This window comes from Protopterus annectens, chromosome 3.part0, assembly GCF_019279795.1.
Source record: "Protopterus annectens isolate FY-2018-M chromosome 3.part0, PAN1.0, whole genome shotgun sequence".
Lineage (NCBI taxonomy): Eukaryota > Metazoa > Chordata > Ceratodontiformes > Protopteridae > Protopterus > Protopterus annectens.
Window position 1 is genome coordinate 1162614783 of NC_056731.1, and position 18309 is coordinate 1162633091.

Genomic DNA, 18309 nt, shown 5'->3' on the forward strand with positions numbered 1-18309 from the left:
AAAAACTGTGATGTATAACCAATCTACAGGAAAGTCCCCAGGAATAGATGGCATTCCTGTGGAAGTGTGGAAGCTAGGAGGAAAAAAACTGATAAATAACTGGAAGGTTTTGTTTAAGAATATCTTAAGAGGAGGAGAAGTACCAGCATCCTGGAAGAAAGTAGTGGTAGCTGTAATAAATAAAGAAGGTAAGGATCAATCGGACCTAGTTTCATACAGACCCATTGCAATACTAAACCAGGATTATAGAGTGTTCATATCTATTATGGCTAAAGGAATGGCAAATGTAATGCCAAAACTGATAGATATGGATCAATGTGGTTTTGTGGACATTTGACAACATTAACAGAACATTGATGATCCAGAGGAAAGCAGAATGTTATTAGTGGGTCTTGATGCCAAGAAAGCATTTGGCAGAGTAAGCTGGGACGTTATGAGCCAGGCAATGGAAGCATTTGCATTTCCTGAAAAAATTGTAAGGTTGTTTAGGAGGATATACAAGGGATCAGAAGTGAAAATTAAAGTGGGTGGGATCCTCTCTGATAATTTCTGCTTGAGCAGAGGAACCAGGCAGGGGTGTGCTCTTTCCCCTTTATTATTTGCACTATATTTAAAACCACTGGCTAAGAAAATAAGGGACACAGAAATTCAAGGATATAACTGGTATGGTAGTCAAGATGGTATGACTGAATTTGCAGATGACATTATTTTATACCTGACAAAACCAGAAAAAGACATTACAGTGTTGTGGAAGATTTTGAGGCAGTTTCAGATTTTTTTTCGTGATAAAAAATTACTGAAGCTAAAACAAAGAAAATAGCAGTAAATGATGTACTCAGACATGATCTGGTTTAGAAATACCCATATTAATGGGGAAATGATGAAATTAAGTATTTAGGAGTATGGATTAAAACTGATTCTAGTGTGGCAGCTAAGGATATGTGGGAAGAGAATAAATAAAAGATAATACAAAAACTGAGAAAATGGAAGCTTTGTTATATGGACATGGACAGTAAGATTCAAGCAGTTAAAACGTTTTAGTCCCTTTAGTCTTATACACAGATCAGGCATATTTTTATCAACCAGAGGAGAAGTTGTGGGTAGCAATTAATAAAGAGCTGAAAGACTTTAGCTGGGAGGGGAAGATGGCAAGAGTCAAGTGAGATAAGCTTATTCTTCCAGTAGAACAGGGCAGATTGAAATTACCCAATTTGAAGGGGTATTTCAGAGGGATTACCCAATTTGAAGGGGTATTTCAGAGTTACACAGTTAAGACTCCTATACATAGCACAAGCAGAAAACTATAATTCAAAGTGGAAAGGGATGATGATGAAACGGGGGGGGGGCTCAAACAAGAAGGAGAGACTGGAATTTTGGATGCAGGCCTTTAAGGACAATAAAAATAATCATACAGAACAGTATATCCATAAAGTAGCAGACAGTCTTCTAAGAACTAAACCAACATGAGAATGGAGAAAGGAGATTTTCCCGAAAGGGATGACTGCAATTAGGGATACAGACAATAGGCAAGAGTGGGCTGGAATTTATTGGAGAAAATTGGAAAAGGAACCAAGGTATTGGGAGCAAATAACTAGAGAGCGAAAGATGATAGAATGGGATGATGCTAAGAATTTATTTGGACTGCAGGTTAGAAATTGCCTTCCCTATCAGGGACTGATATCAGAGTATAGGCAAAGAGAAAGAAATAGGATGTTCTGAATGAAAGACCAGCACTGGTAGAGTTTTTCACAGAATCTAGAAGAGAAGCTGCCATTAAAAAATGAATAATTAGTAGAGCATATAAAATATTGCATGATAACTATAATAATCAATCAGAGGAGGTTAGAAAGGACTGGGAAGAGAGAATGGATAAGCACTTCACAGAAACAATGGGAGGATATATGTATGTCTCCCAAATATGCAACAAAATCTAGAAGATTTAGGATTTTTGCCCTAGAAATGTTTACATAGATATTTTTAAACCCCAAGTAGACTCCGCAGAGTTTGTCCTCAAGCAGACAGCAAATATTACAGGTGTGAAGGGGAAGAAAGGTAAGTGGGAACATATTTTCTGGGAGTGTGATGAGTTGATCGACTTTAGGGAATCCCTGCAGCATGCACTGTCGGAGATGCTGGGTGGGCAAATTGGTCTGATGAGAGAGATGATTTTTCTGAGCTATGATACAGAATCAGAATTGCCTAGACATGGTAAGGCCTTACTGTGTCTTACAATAGTGGCTGCCAAAAAAGCAGGTACTAGAAAAAGGAAATCAAAATCTAAACCAACTATACTGGAAGAAGTGAATATAGTAATTGAAATAACACAACTGGAACTGAGCTCTTTAGAAAAGGGTAGGAGCAAACTACATAGGGAAAAATGGGAATTGTGGGAATAATACATACAAGGGAAGAATTAGACTTAAAAAACAGCAGGACTTAAATGAGCTATGTAATGTTTGCTTGAGAAAGATTGGGTAGATTATAAGTAATGTATAATATTTGCAACTGGGAGTGTGTCAGTATGGGTTGTGATATAAAAAGCTTGCAACTAGGATTGTGTAGGTATGGTTTGTTTTAATTTATATAAATGTATGATTGCCTGTGTAGTAAGTGATGGTTTAATAAAAATGTATCTTATTTAAAAAAAGGCAGTAATTGAATAATTTATGTAATATTGCTTAGGTTGTATGATATATAGCAATATATGTGAAGTATAATGCTTGTTCCGGAATATAGTTTGATTACTTTTATATGAATGTGAATTTGCCTATGTCACAAGTGATAATTCAATAAAGGTGTTCGAAAAAAAAATAAAAGCCTCAGTATTGGCATACTATTTTATCCATTTATTGTACTTACTGAAAATCATTTTTCTTTTCTCAAGTAAAACTATAACTCCTTAATCTACAAACAATGTCTTTTCAATCATTTCACTGCAGTTCTACTGCACATTTTAAATTTCTGTGCACTAGTAATATGTCTTCTCTCTCTCTTGTCCTCTCCTTGAAAACAAGTATCTCTAATGTAACTATTTTTTCATAAAAATATTTTTTTCCACCGCTCCTATTCACTCTTTTCTATTCACTTTTTTGAGCTATTTGCTCAAGTCACTGTTATCTGGACCCCTCTACCATATAGCTGTTTAGATACGATCTCCACGACTGCATATATGGTAATAGTTCAGATAAGACCTGACTAATCCTTATACAAAGATAATACATAGCCTTAGCATTTGTTGAACCACCAACCTTGTAATACATCCCAAAATACATGTTGGGCCTTGCCATTTGTATTCACAATGCACTGAACAAGTCATCTTGGAAGTAATTATGTCTGCCTAATCCTTCTGTTCCAGGTGATACCTATGCACTGCTGTTCTATACCCATGAGCAATACCCTCCTCCTCCTTCCTTTTTTATTCATTTGTTTCTTCTCTTCAACAGTGTACATCATTTCTGTTACCGTGTCAAGCATGGGTGCTCCTCAGGCGCACCAATTTCATCTAATATCCCAGATAGAAAATGTATAATGTAGTAACACAGTAACAGCACATGCATTCTTCTGCTGCTCTTGTGTCCCATGTGCATGACAATGGATGTACTACTATTAAAAGACAAATATACATTTTTAGACTGCCATCAAACAGAATGAGGGCTTCCAGAAATACTTTCCTCATTCACAAAATCCCTTTAAGGATATCAGCTGTTTCAGCTAAATGACAAGTCTGAATGTCCATGACTTTTTCTTTTACTTTTAAGTCTATTTATGGACAATTTCAGGCCAATAAAGCCAAACCCTCTAGCTGTGGACATGCATGTTTCTGCCTTATTATGGCATCATCAGCACAGCATAAGAAGAATGTTTGACTTTTTGAAAGACAAGGTTGTCGTACCCAACTGATATCCATAAACATTAGGGTGTCTACAAAATATCCCAACTAACAAACTAAAACAATGAGTAAAAATGTCACACAGGGAAACCAATTGGTTAAAAAAACACAAAAAGAGAAATGTTAGTTGGGATATTTTATAGACACCCTAATGTTTATGGATTAAAGGACAGTCCCCTGTGCTTTCTCCAATTAACCTGGTGCACTTGGGCATTCTGAGACAGTGTAGCAACTTCCTCATGTACACAGACAATCCTCTCCTCTTACCTCCCAACACTCAGATTTCTGAGAGATGCAGTTATATCACCAAAGTGGAAGTTATTCACTCTCCAGCCAAAACCGGAATAGATGGTCAAGAGAAGAAGGTCAACACCTGCACCACACCACATGGAACACATAGCCCTGCAGAACACCCACTATCACAGCTCTCACATAAAAATACAAACCACACACCCACCTTCACGGAGGCACTCAATAGAAATTCACCCAAACAGCAGAGACCTCCAAGACAGAGACGCACTTGACCACCACAACACAGCAAAAACCACAGGGCACATAGCTCACCTCCACAGTGTGCCCCTCAACCTAAACTGATAAGGCTAAATACCTTGCCTAATACACTAATCATAGGTGACTCAGTAGTGAGGCACACAGATGTCCCACTCACTAGGTTGAATATGGAGAAGGTAACAGTCAGCTATCAGGTGCCAGAATTTGACACATAACACATGCACTCAGGTCACTCCACAACAATTACAAGTATGACTCTGTCATTGTCCATGTGGGTGTGAATGACCTGAGACGCACCTCCCTGGACTACATGAAAAGAGACATAGTGAAGCTCTTGGATTATGTGGCCCAGTCAGGTATGATACTAGCCCCGAGCAGTATCCTACCGTCACCCAGAATGATACCGCAGTGCAGACAAAAAATGATTGACTTCAGCAATTGATTAAGTTTCTGGTGTTATTACTAGGGGATCCAGTATCTGTCTGCTTGGGATGACATGACTGACAGACCTCGATGCTTTGCCAGAGATGGCCTGCATCTGTCACCGCTGGGTTTCCAGGTACTGGCTAAGGCTCTTGCTACCCCTATAGTGCCTTTTTCAGGTGGTGTTCCAAAGACCAAACTACCACTGTAACAGCTATAACTAAATGCAAACTGAGGGTCATGCTGCTCAATGCTAGAAGTCTAAATCTCAAGATGCACTCACTTGAAGCACTCCTCAAAATGGAGAACATTGACATTTGTGCTGTAATGGAAGCCTGGTTTAAAGCGGCAGAAAGCACCCCTGCACTATTAGGCTATAACTCATTCCACACCTTTCAGCCCCGAAACATGGACCGGAGCTCCAAACGTGGTGATGTCTCCATATTCTTAAAGGATATGCACACCTCCAGACTAGTAGCCCAGTATAATGCATCTGAGATACTTCAGGAACAACTAACAGTGGGTAAGACTGCGATCCAGGTCATAGCCTGTTATAGGTCCCCAACCATGTCCCTAGACTCTCACACCATGTTCCTAAGCACCCTGGAATCTATCAAGGTCCAACCCAACACTCTCATACTAAGAGGCTTCAACTACTGCTCCATCAACTGGGAAAACTACTCAATCACCAATGCACTAGGCCAACAATTCCTGCAATTTATCAATTCCAATGCCCTGGACCAGCTCATTCTGACTCCCACTACAGGAAGCAACATCTTTGACCTGGTTATTACTAACATGGGCGACCATTGCTCTACACCAATAGTTAATCCCTCCCTGGTCAGATCGGACCATAAAATGAAAATCCACATCTCACCCACACAACCCCACAAAGGTAACCACCTTGAAAAACTTCTCCAAAGCTGACTTTGGACTCCTAAAAACAGAGGTGGCTAACTTCACAGCACCCATGCCAATGGAAAATAGCTGCATGCCTGCCCAATCATACACCAATGCACTGTATGAGCATGTACATAAATGCATGGAACTAGCCATACCCAACAGAACCAAGATGCTCGCCTCCAAAAAAGGAAGCCAATCTGGTGGTCCCCTGCCATTAATAAATTCTACAACAGAAGGAAGAAACTGTTGCAGAAAAAGGTGAAAAGCCAAGACTGGAAAAACTTCCATATTAGCCTCAACAAAAAGATGAGATCCCTTATCAAATCCTCTAAAGCCAGCCTTGAAGGCAGAATTGCGACAAACACTAAAAACAATCACAAAGCCTTTTATAGTTACATCAAAAACCTCCACGGCAATACCCAGATTTGCTCTGAGTTACTGCACAATGGTACCTCCTATACTGAGCCAACAGATATTGCCAACATACTGGCCGACAAATTCAGTGCCACCTCTCTCCCCCCCAAAGGACTAATCACAATACTGGAAGAATGCCAGACACCCAACAGTTCTGCAGCCCAGGTTAAAACTGCATTGTCCAAGGCCAAGAATACAGCTTCCATGGGACCTGATAATATCCCTGGCTGTGTTCTACATGAACTAAAAAGTGAACTGGCACCACATCTGTGTGCCCTGTTCAGTCACAGCCTCACCTCAGGCTTTGTCCCTACTGAATGGCGCACTGCTACAGTCATCCCTCTCCATAAAGGGGGAGCGAATACCGACCCTGGGAATTATCACCCCATTAGCCTGACAAGTGTGATATGTAAAGCTATGACGTACATCATCATGGATCTGATTAACAAAAATATAGGAAATCTCCAAACTCTGAACCCCATGTAGTTTGACTTTGTGAAAGGGAGATCATGTCTGCTCAACCTGGTTGACTTTTTAGAGTCAGTCACCTGGGCTGTGGATGAAGTTAAGGCAGTGCATACAGCCTACCTTGATCTGGCCAAGGCCTTTGATACCATTCCTCACTCAGGAATTATTGATAAACTCACCAAACTAGGCATCAACCCCTATATCACTAGGTGGGTTGTAACTTGGCTCACAGATAGAACACACAGTGTGAAAGTAGAAAACTCCAAGTCATACTGCCAACCAGTCACGAATGGAGTCCTTCAGAGATCAGTCCTGGGTCCTTTCCTGTTCGGCATCTACTTCTCAGAAGTCCAGGCCAACACAAAGGGACTCTGGCTGACCAAATTCGCAGACAACTGCAAGCTGGGAGTCATTAATAACTCCCTACAGAAAGACCTCACTGAGACCAATGACTGGTGTCGAAACCATAGTCTTAAGCTTAACACCAAAAAATGCATCATCATCCCCTTTGGTAAAAACTCAGTTCCCACTAACTACCATATTGATGGGGGCTCACTGAACATTGAAGGCATTATAAGAGATCTGGGGACACAGGTTGATAACAACCTCTCCTTTGACGACCACATTGCCACTGTGGTCAGAAAGTCCTTCTATGTGGCACATCTCATTACCAAGGATTTTGCATCCAGGAAGAAAGAGGTCATCATCTCTCTCTACTCTTCCCTCATTAGACCAATCATCGAGTATAATGCCCCATTGGTCATGTACCTCACTAGACACCTGCAACAGCTGGAAAGGCCACAAAAGTACCTCATGAAGAGGATCCTAGGCATTAAACACATGTCCTACACAGACAGACTCAAAAGGCTCCGGCTATTCTCTGTCTCATATCGCCTACTTAGAGGTGATCTCTCCTTGACTTTCACAGCCATGTCTGACCCAGCTTTGTTAGAAATGCTGCATCTAAAAAATCCCTCCACACCACACGCTCCAGAGACCTCAACCTCTTTACCACCATCTACAGAGCATGCTGGAGGCATAGGTTCCTCACCTAGAGACTGACCATGCTCTGGAATAGACAAGCAGAGTACCTCACTGTCCCTCTTCAAGAGAAATATTGATGAGTGGATGGGTAATAGAAAGTTCACCCTGGGGATCACTGCAGTGGCTGTACTTGATAGAGGCACTGGGAACTAACGTCAGACAGCACAATGCCAGGGAACTTCTATGGGCTAGGATTGTAAAGGCCATTAGCCTAGTACACACCTATGAATCTATGAATCAGTTGGGTATGACAACCCTGTGTTTCAAAAAGTCAAACATTCTTCTTATGCTGTGCTGATGATGCCATAAGAAGGCAGAAACACGCATGCCCACAGCTAGAGGGTTTGGCTTTATTGGCCTAAAACTGTCCATAAATAGACGTAAAAGTAAAAGAAAAAGTCATGGACATTTAAAATTGCCATTTAGCTGAAACACCTGATATACTTAAAAGGTAATTTGCATATATCCCATGTTGCCTCTGATAACAGAGGTTTACGGTATCACACAGTAGAAAGTCTAACTTTGCTAGATTTTTCTTTTTGTGTTTTTTAACCAATTGGTTTTCCTGTGTGACATTTTTACTCATTGTTTTAGTTCATTCATAAAATCCATCAGCTTTCTGTATTCTGCAGACAGGATCTATCCTACAATTAACTCTCCAAAGCTGTGTCAGAAATAAATATCGAAAACAAAGTTCCCCTGCACGTAGGGAGTTGCATGGCAAAAATGAGAACCAAAAGAAAAAACTAAGCCAGCAACCAGTGAGCCGTGATATAGTAAGTAGTTTATTAAAAACTACTGAAACAACATAAAAAGCTTATGAAACAGACCGGTTTCGGCCTGGAATTAACCTGGCCTTCTTCAGTGTATTGAACAAAGCTAATCATAACAAGGTCTTATATAATCAGTCAAAGCAGTTGATTGGTTGACAAGACATATCCTGTTGATATTCTCATGAATATTTATCTAATATAAAACAATATATATATATATATACAACAAAAATTTTTTTAATTATAAATATTCATTAAGCCCTGGATTGAATAGGGCACCAAGTTTGGTGATCCATTTCTTTTCTTTTGCATCAAGTTTCTTATGCCAGCCAAATTTATGAGTTCGATCACCAATAAGTTTGTCAATAATGACAAAATGAAATTGAGCTGTATGGTGTATGAGTGTGTGTTTATATAACGCATTTGAGGTTCTTTTACATTTAATGTCACTCAAGTGCTCTGACATACGTAGCCTAAAGGGTCGAGAGGTTTGACCTATATAAAATGAATGACAGCTGCAGCAAGCCATGTAAATAGCCCAATCTGTGTTACAATTTGCAAAAAATCGAATGTCAAAAACTGTGCTGCTATTTCTACTACTAAATTCCTTGGATTTCAAAATATATTTACAGTTAACACAATGACCACAAGGAAAACAGCCAATAAGTTTGTCGCCCAAAATAGTGGTTTGATATAACTGGGGTAGTGTAGATTCAGAATGGTGTTTATAGTGATTAAAATATCCTGCTAAGTTTTTCCTTTATGAAAAGAAAAAGAGCATGTGTTGGGAATAAATGTTTGGATCCTACCATCCGCTTTCAATATGTTCCAATTGTCCTTGATAATATTCATGAATCTATTAGTATTTCTGCCAAATGTAGTTGTAAATCGTAATATATTTTTTGTCAAAGGTTTCCTTTTGTACAGCAATAGATTTTGTCTGTGTAGACCTGAGGCAAAATTCTGGGCCATGGTAACATACCCCGAACTATAGCCCCTATTAATGAATCTATTGTGTAAATCCTGAGCATGTTGTGTAAAGCTGACGTCATCCGAACAATTACGTCTGATTCTGATCAATTGTGATTTAGGAATGTTTTTGGCGATGTGTTTTGGATGAAAGCTGGAGGCATGGAGTAAGGTGTTATATTGGGGAAACTTCCTATAAATTTCCATTTTCAGGGTATTATCCCGATTTCTTGTTACCAAAACATCCAAAAAAGTTATGGATTTTTGGTCCTGAGTGATAGTAAACTGTATTCCCCATTTGTTGTCATTTAAATATTCCATGAATTCCTGAAGATATGAGATGTCTGATCTCCACACCATCCAGCAATCATCCAAATATCTCCGCCAAATATCAATTTCAGGCAAATACAAATTGTGAGCATCATCATAAATCATGATTTCCTCTATATAAGCCATGAATAGATCAGCATAGATGGGGGCAAAAGAAGCCCCCATCGCTGTACCTCTGATCTGTAAAAAACATTCCTGATCATAGAAAAAAACATTTTTAGTAAGTACATGCTCTGTCAGATTTAACAAAAAAGTATTGAAACCAGGTTGATACATGTTGGACTTGTAAAGCCAATATTCAATGGCGTCAAGACCTGCCCAATGAGGGATGTTGGTGTATAGTGAACTTACATCTAATGTGCATAGCCACCAATCCTGCTCTAACTGCATATCATTAACAATACTCAAAAATTGGGTGGTGTCCTGTATCCTAGATCTAACACATGATAGTAAAGGTTTTAAATACCTGGTCAGAAATTCAGAAAGGGGCTCAGTGAGTGATCCTATGCCCGACACAATGGGCCTACCTGGTGGATGTAAAAGGTCCTTGTGTATCTTTGGCAGAAAATAGATGAGTTGTCTAGCAGGGTCAGTGATGGTTAAATGACTTAATGTTTTGGTAGTTATAATCCCATTATCAACTGCAGAATGTAGAAAATTATCAATTTGTTGTTTAAACACAGGGGTGGGGTCGAGTGGCATTTTAGTATAATATCGAGCATCACCCAATTGTTTATGAGCTTCGATATCATAGTAACTCCAATCCATCACCACCACCGCTCCGCCTTTATCTGCATGAAGAATGACCAAATCTTTATTCCGTACTAATTCCTCCAAACAAGATATCTCTCCATCTGTCATGTTATTGGACATTGGTAAACAAAGATTAGACTGGAAGTGTAAATCACTAAGTACACTGCGTAGAAATAGGCTTACAGTAGGATGCATGGGAGGTGTAAATGATGATGCATGATATTTAAAAGTATCCATATGTCGCTGTTCATCCTCCCCCTTATCCTGAAAAAACAATTTAAGGTTAATAAGTCTGCAGAAAGAAAATAAGTCTTGTGCAAAGGTATCCTCAGGAACAAAAAAACCCGGAATAAAAGATAATCCTTTATTCAACAGAGATATTTGTTCAGGTGTTAATACAGTGTTAGAAATATTACATACATTGTTTACTTGTTCGTTAGGACTTCCATCAAATTTTGTAGACTTGTAACCCTTCTTGTGTTTCCTGCCACCTCTCCTCCCTCTATGTTTCCTAAAGGGGGTGTATAGTTTTTTCGTTTGGGAGTGGGGGGCTCCATGGTGTGCTGTGTTTCTGTGTCAGTCCCTGATGAAGTGTCATAATCAGTGGAATCAGTGCTATTGCCACGTCCCTTGAGAATGGAACGTGGACGTTTCCTTTTAGAACTAGATGAATTTTTATTGTGCCCATCTTGAAATCTTACATGTCTGGTATATTTAAAAGGTTGCCCTTTCTCGTAGTCAGAAAGATCACGAGAACATTTTTTGAGTTTTCTTTCTTTAAGATGGGTATCAAAATTTAGCAATTCAGTGCTAAGTTTAGATAGCAATGCAGAGAAGAAAGTATCATTCTGATACTGATTACAATCCTCTATTAATTGTAACACTTTAGATGTTTCTTTATCAATGATCCTAGTATAATACTTGGATAAAGAGTGAACAAACTTCATAGAACATTCTTGTTGGATGGATAACCATTCCGTGGTTAGAGTCTCATCAGGGTCAGCTACCAAAGGCTGAATTTTAACCCTCAGACCCCTGGGACAAATGCCCTTAGCCAAATAAGCTTTAAGTAATTTATGGTGCCAAACACAAGATCTGAGTGTTTTCATATTTTTATTAAGATCAGTAAATAGTTTCTCACATTTTTGTTCCGGCTTCATGGAATTGGTGTTCCCAGAGCCATCAAAACCCTGACCAATACCAAAAGGTGCAAGATCATCCTTGTCGGATGATAAATCCAGAAATATTTTATTCAAATCCATCATAGATGTATATTCAGCAGTGTACTGATGAAAAATCAATACTATATTATTATAATAAACAACCACGCCCTGTGTCCAAATTGGTAGACAATAGTAATCAGACAATAATGGCAATATTCTAGTTTATGCAATGTTATGCAAACTATAGCCACGTCAAACACAGGACAATAATGGTGTAAAAAATAAAATTAAAATAAAAATAAATCAACACTTAGGACTAAAATAGATCAAATGTTGGGCACCTAAAGTATGACAATTGTAATGATTTAATGTAATTAAACCAATGATGTATACTTTTAATTAGAGGTCCGAGGGAGAAAAACCAGAAAAAATGGTAGTCAGACCCTGAATAGTATCAAAAAGTCCAAGTATTATAATGGATTATATGTTTTTCTATTATTTAGTAATTTGTGTATCTTCCAAGATGGTACATAAATTATATTGAGAAAATATGATCATAAAGATCCACTGAGAATATTAATGTTTGTACTCATAGATCCAAATAGGATCAATGTGAGAGCTGATGGCAAAGAATATCTTAGTAGTAAATATGCCAATGCAAAAAAACAATGGAAAACCACTTATATTTCCATTCGGTTGAGTCGTACAGTACTTGAAGACTCCTTTAAACCTATATGCAGCATAAAAACTATACATCCAAGATAGATCTTATGCACCATGTATGAAAAAGCCTACTGCACATGAAATATAGGCTCACCCATTAGGCCCATAATTATTTCTTATTAGAAAGAATACTATTTAGCTGTTTATAGAGGCATACATAATAATGCCAACTGAAATAGTAAAAAACTGTTATATATGATCATAAGCAACCAGTAATAACCACCCACTTATATGACCATAGGAAGTGTTGTATTGAAAACAGTCACAATTTACCACAGGATTCCATAATGCTTAACACTAAAGAGAGTAGATAAATTCCTGCTCATAAATCCCAAATATGTATTTCTCTCATAAAAAAGGAAACGCAAGTGCACAGTAACTACCTAAGACACTCAAAATAAATGTCCAACAGCTAATAGTTCACTCTGTCCATTCCTTTAGAAAACAGTAATATTTGCTACAGCTTATAGGTAAAGGTGTATTACAAAAAGTTCACAATATTCCTCGAAAATCCGTATATTCATTATTTGTCCTGAACACTGTAAATCATCAATACATCCGCCAGTTGGTATCGCCCAGAACAGTGAACAGTTCCAAAATGTTTGAAAATTAGCGGTGCCCAAAAACACAATCCCTTACTTAAAGATCTTATAGGTATTTTGTTTGTCGCCAACTCGGTAAAACATCATTGTATCAGCCAGCTGCTATTACCAAAAACCGTGAACAGTTCCCCAAACCTTTTAAGATGAAAAGCGACTTCTAGGAAAGCATTGTCCCTTAAACAGAACACAGACACTTACATAGACATCTTGTTTCTGTTCCGTTTACCGCCAACATGATAAACCACAGTTATATCAGCCAGTTACTGTCAACAGAAGACCGTGAACAGTTTGCCAAAGCTTTTAAGATGAAATGCGACGTCCAGGAAAACACTGTCCCTTATAAAGAAAGGTTTCGGTTATGTCCACTTCAGTGATACATCTTTTCCGACAAAAAAATATATATCTTTGGGCACCCACATTAAAAATACACACGCTATCCAAGTAAACTTGTTTGTTGTCAGCGACTCACCAAAATAAGTGCATTAACCAGTCAGTTGTATCCGTAATGAAATATGTCCTCACGCAATTGGATTAGAGTAGACACCAAATACAGCTTTCACATATTTTTCTCGGTCGCATAACCAGCATGATACTTGAACGAACCCTGTAGCTAGTCGTTGCACCTTATAAACACTCAATATTGCAAAAGAAGTTATCCAAGCCTTGGTAGAAGGGTATCCAAATAACAAAAAGTCTTGTCAACCATGTAGATACGGGCGAACACACCAACACAGCACACCATGGATCCCCCAGCAGGAAGTGAAGCCACGTATATTGAAAACAAAGTTCCCCTGCACGTAGAGAGTTGCACGGCAAAAATGAGAACCAAAAGACAAGGTATTTAAAACCTTTACTATCATGTGTTAGATCTAGGATACAGGACACCACCCAATTTTTGAGTATTGTTAATGATATGCAGTTAGAGCAGGATTGGTGGCTATGCACATTAGATGTAAGTTCACTATACACCAACATCCCTCATTGGGCAGGTCTTGACGCCATTGAATATTGGCTTTACAAGTCCAACATGTATCAACCTGGTTTCAATACTTTTTTGTTAAATCTGACAGAGCATGTACTTACTAAAAATGTTTTTTTCTATGATCAGGAATGTTTTTTACAGATCAGAGGTACAGTGATGGGGGCTTCTTTTGCCCCCATCTATGCTGATCTATTCATGGCTTATATAGAGGAAATCATGATTTATGATGATGCTCACAATTTGTATTTGCCTGAAATTGATATTTGGCAGAGATATTTGGATGATTGCTGGATGGTGTGGAGATCAGACATCTCATATCTTCAGGAATTCATGGAATATTTAAATGACAACAAATGGGGAATACAGTTTACTATCACTCAGGACCAAAAATCCATAACTTTTTTGGATGTTTTGATAACAAGAAATCGGGATAATACCCTGAAAACGAAAATTTATAGGAAGTTTCCCCAATATAACACCTTACTCCATGCCTCCAGCTTTCATCCAAAACACATCGCCAAAAACATTCCTAAATCACAATTTATCAGAATCAGATGTAATTGTTCGGATGACGTCAGCTTTACACAACATGCTCAGGATTTACACAATAGATTCATTAATAGGGGCTATAGTTCGGGGTATGTTACCATGGCCCAGAATTTTGCCTCAGGTCTACACAGACAAAATCTATTGCTGTACAAAAGGAAACCTTTGACAAAAAATATATTACGATTTACAACTACATTTGGCAGAAATACTAATAGATTCATGAATATTATCAAGGACAATTGGAACATATTGAAAGCGGATGGTAGGATCCAAACATTTATTCCCAACACATGCTCTTTTTCTTTTCGTAAAGGAAAAAACTTAGCAGGATATTTTAATCACTATAAACACCATTCTGAATCTACACTACCCCAGTTATATCAAACCACTATTTTGGGCGACAAACTTATTGGCTGTTTTCCTTGTGGTCATTGTGTTAACTGTAAATATATTTTGAAATCCAAGGAATTTAGTAGTAGAAATAGCAGCACAGTTTTTGACATTCGATTTTTTGCAAATTGTAACACAGATTGGGCTATTTACATGGCTTGCTGCAGCTGTCATTCATTTTATATAGGTCAAACCTCTCGACCCTTTAGGCTACGTATGTCAGAGCACTTGAGTGACATTAAATGTAAAAGAACCTCAAATGCGTTATATAAAAACACACTCATACACCATACAGCTCAATTTCATTTTGTCATTATTGACAAACTTATTGGTGATCGAACTCATAAATTTGGCTGGCATAAGAAACTTGATGCAAAAGAATAGAAATGGATCACCAAACTTGGTGCCCTATTCAATCCAGGACTTAATGAATATTTTTTTGTTGTATATATATATATTGTTTTATATTAGATAAATATTCATGAGAATATCAACAGGATATGTCTTGTCAACCAATCAACTGCTTTGACTGATTATATAAGACCTTGTTATGATTAGCTTTGTTCAATACACTGAAGAAGGCCAGGTTAATTCCAGGCCGAAACCGGTCTGTTTCATAAGCTTTTTATGTTGTTTCAGTAGTTTTTAATAAACTACTTACTATATCATGGCTCACTGGTTGCTGGCTTAGAAATAAATATCTTCAAATAAAACCAGACCCAACAATTGAGCCAGAAGTTCAGTTCTTATCACCCTTCCTGCTGCTTCCTCATCCCTATTGTTACTTTACCTTGCTTTGTTTTCTACTTGTCAAACCTTAGCCTACATTTGTCATTTAGATTTGTTAGAGGAGTGCTGAATTTATGCTAATTAATCTGTGATACACACAGTCATATGATTTCTTGAATTTCAAAACAAATATTATGTCAATTAAACTGGCTTTATCCTAATTCTGCATCAATCCAATTATAATACTGCAATATTTTAGACTAATATGACCTCAGTAACTCAGTGCTGATGTGAGGTCTTTAAAATGACTCTCCGTGAGGAAAAATTGCCACTGACTCAATCAGTAAGCAGGTTTTTTGTCACTACCAAAAGACAGACCCCGGGATTCATGAAGCTCGGCGCAAGGCCGGCGTAAGGCCTGCGCCGGCGGTGCATGGAATATCCGGCGCAGTAGCGCCATATACATATTAATGAGAGTGCACCGAATCACAGACACGCGTGAGTGTACGGAGCGAGCCCAGGTAGGATGCGCCTGGGCGTGTCTAAGCCGGCAGGAGGTGAGCAACCTAATGTGCTGACAGCCACGGTCCGCCTACAATAGTAATGGCAGCAGCCAGGTCCGATGCAGAATGAAACGCACGACAGTACGCAACATAGTCCCGTTCCAAATTAACGGAGAAGCAAATAGAAGCCACCAAGGCATAAGTGTACCCGCTCAAGGAGCAAAGGATACGATAAGACCGCCTCCGTCCCGCAATGCACTGTCAGTGTTTACACTCAGAGAAGGTGTACAGTCAAGCATGTCAGCGCCGCACCGACATAGGAGCAGCGACTAAGGTCACCACCTGTCCCACTTTGTTTGGGGCAGTCTCTCCATGGACAGTTGTGTCCCGAAAAAACGTATTAGAAATGGCTGATGTGCTACGAGTGTAGGACACAATGATATCCCGTATGTAATGTAATGGTAGCATGAATTGGTTATTTCTGTAACAGAAATACTGAAATGACACAATAAACAGAATAAGCAAGGAAATTGCCACAATAATAAGCAAATTATTTAGGCAAACAAGTGAATTTCTATGCTATATAGTGACCGTTGTATGTGTCGGCCTGTAAAGGCAGATGTGAGTCGAAATATCCCAGATCGAAAATGGAAAAGGTGGAAACCCCAGCAGCGACATGGGCATGGTCACCAGGGTTACCTGCTGTCCCAAAGTGCCATGGACAGTCCCTGATTGGACAGTCGTGTCCCTGCAACAATCGTAAAATGGAAAATGACCTGCGATCCCCTGCCATCGTTAAATTCCGCAATATACATGTAAATAGTAGCATAAAACATATACATTACGGTATGGAACACAGACATGGCATAAGAAAATAAATAAGGAACCCAAACGCTAACAGAATAGGCTCATAGTATGGCAAACAAGTGAAGTTCTGTCTACTGCACTAGCCTGGGTATGTGTAGTCCTGCAAATTTCGAAGTGTCCACATAACATGCCCCACTATGGGCATTGGAAAAGGTGCCAACCATAATGGTCACAAGCAGTAGTGACAGTACATAGCCGGGTAGCTGTGCCGACATAACAACAGTAAGGAAGCAAGATACCCCAAACACAGGCAAACATGTGCATAGCAACATATCCCAGACCCAGCAACATCTCTGTTGCATACACTGGATGGTGTATGATGAAGTGTAATATCCAGAAGCAGAACCCATGCATTCGGATGTACTACACAATAGCCTCATTGTACATGTCAGTCACACCCATGTATACCCCTGCACCCAAACCTGCTAGCATCCGTGTGCAGCTATACAACCACACACAATGTGCATACCTGAACTGTGGTAAGATGTTTGTGTTAGGCAATGCCACGCGGGCAAATACCTACCCCACATGTCAGCAACCCACCGCAGGTACAGATATGTAAATGGCTGCATGTGAATGTGTCAGCAGAATGTGTACATCCGGCATGTAGTATGTACCCGTCCAAACCATCTAGGTTTGCATACGACACGGTGCACATAAGTGTACACATGTGGACAAGTCGGGTCGTTGGACCACCGTATCGACGATTATCTTTGCAGTGAAGTCGATCACATATAGCGGAACAGGTGCCTAACACACAGGACATCCTAACAGGGTGCTACAGGCAAAGAAGGGGAAACTGGGACATCACATGTGGAGATTAGCGTGGCTGGACGGACAAATACACACGGTCAAGGTAAAGGATGGAACAACATGCATATGGCTGGATGGATGTTGTTCAAAATATATAGAAACACATATGAAGTTCCAGTTTACACTGAAATACTATATAATGTATTGAATTGTACCGCATAATATGGCAGCAGAACTAAGCCTGCATGTAATTGGTGAAGCTGCTGTACTGTGATGGAATTCTGAACCTGGCAGTAAGCAGGACAGCAGGCTCATGTCTGTCATCATTAATTATTTGCTGGGTTACAGAACAATAAATGTATGTACATGCATAACAGCACTCCTTCCCCAGAGGAGGATGGCCTTGTGAGCTCAATGGAAGATAGCAGTACAACTCCCTACCAGACAGACAAAGCAACTTATCAAGAAATTAACTGTCCACTGTATCGTAACAGTCTAGGGTCCTTGAAACAGCTACAATCACAAAAGGATACTGTAATGTACAAGGTGCCTTGCAAGGCTGTGTTATTCCC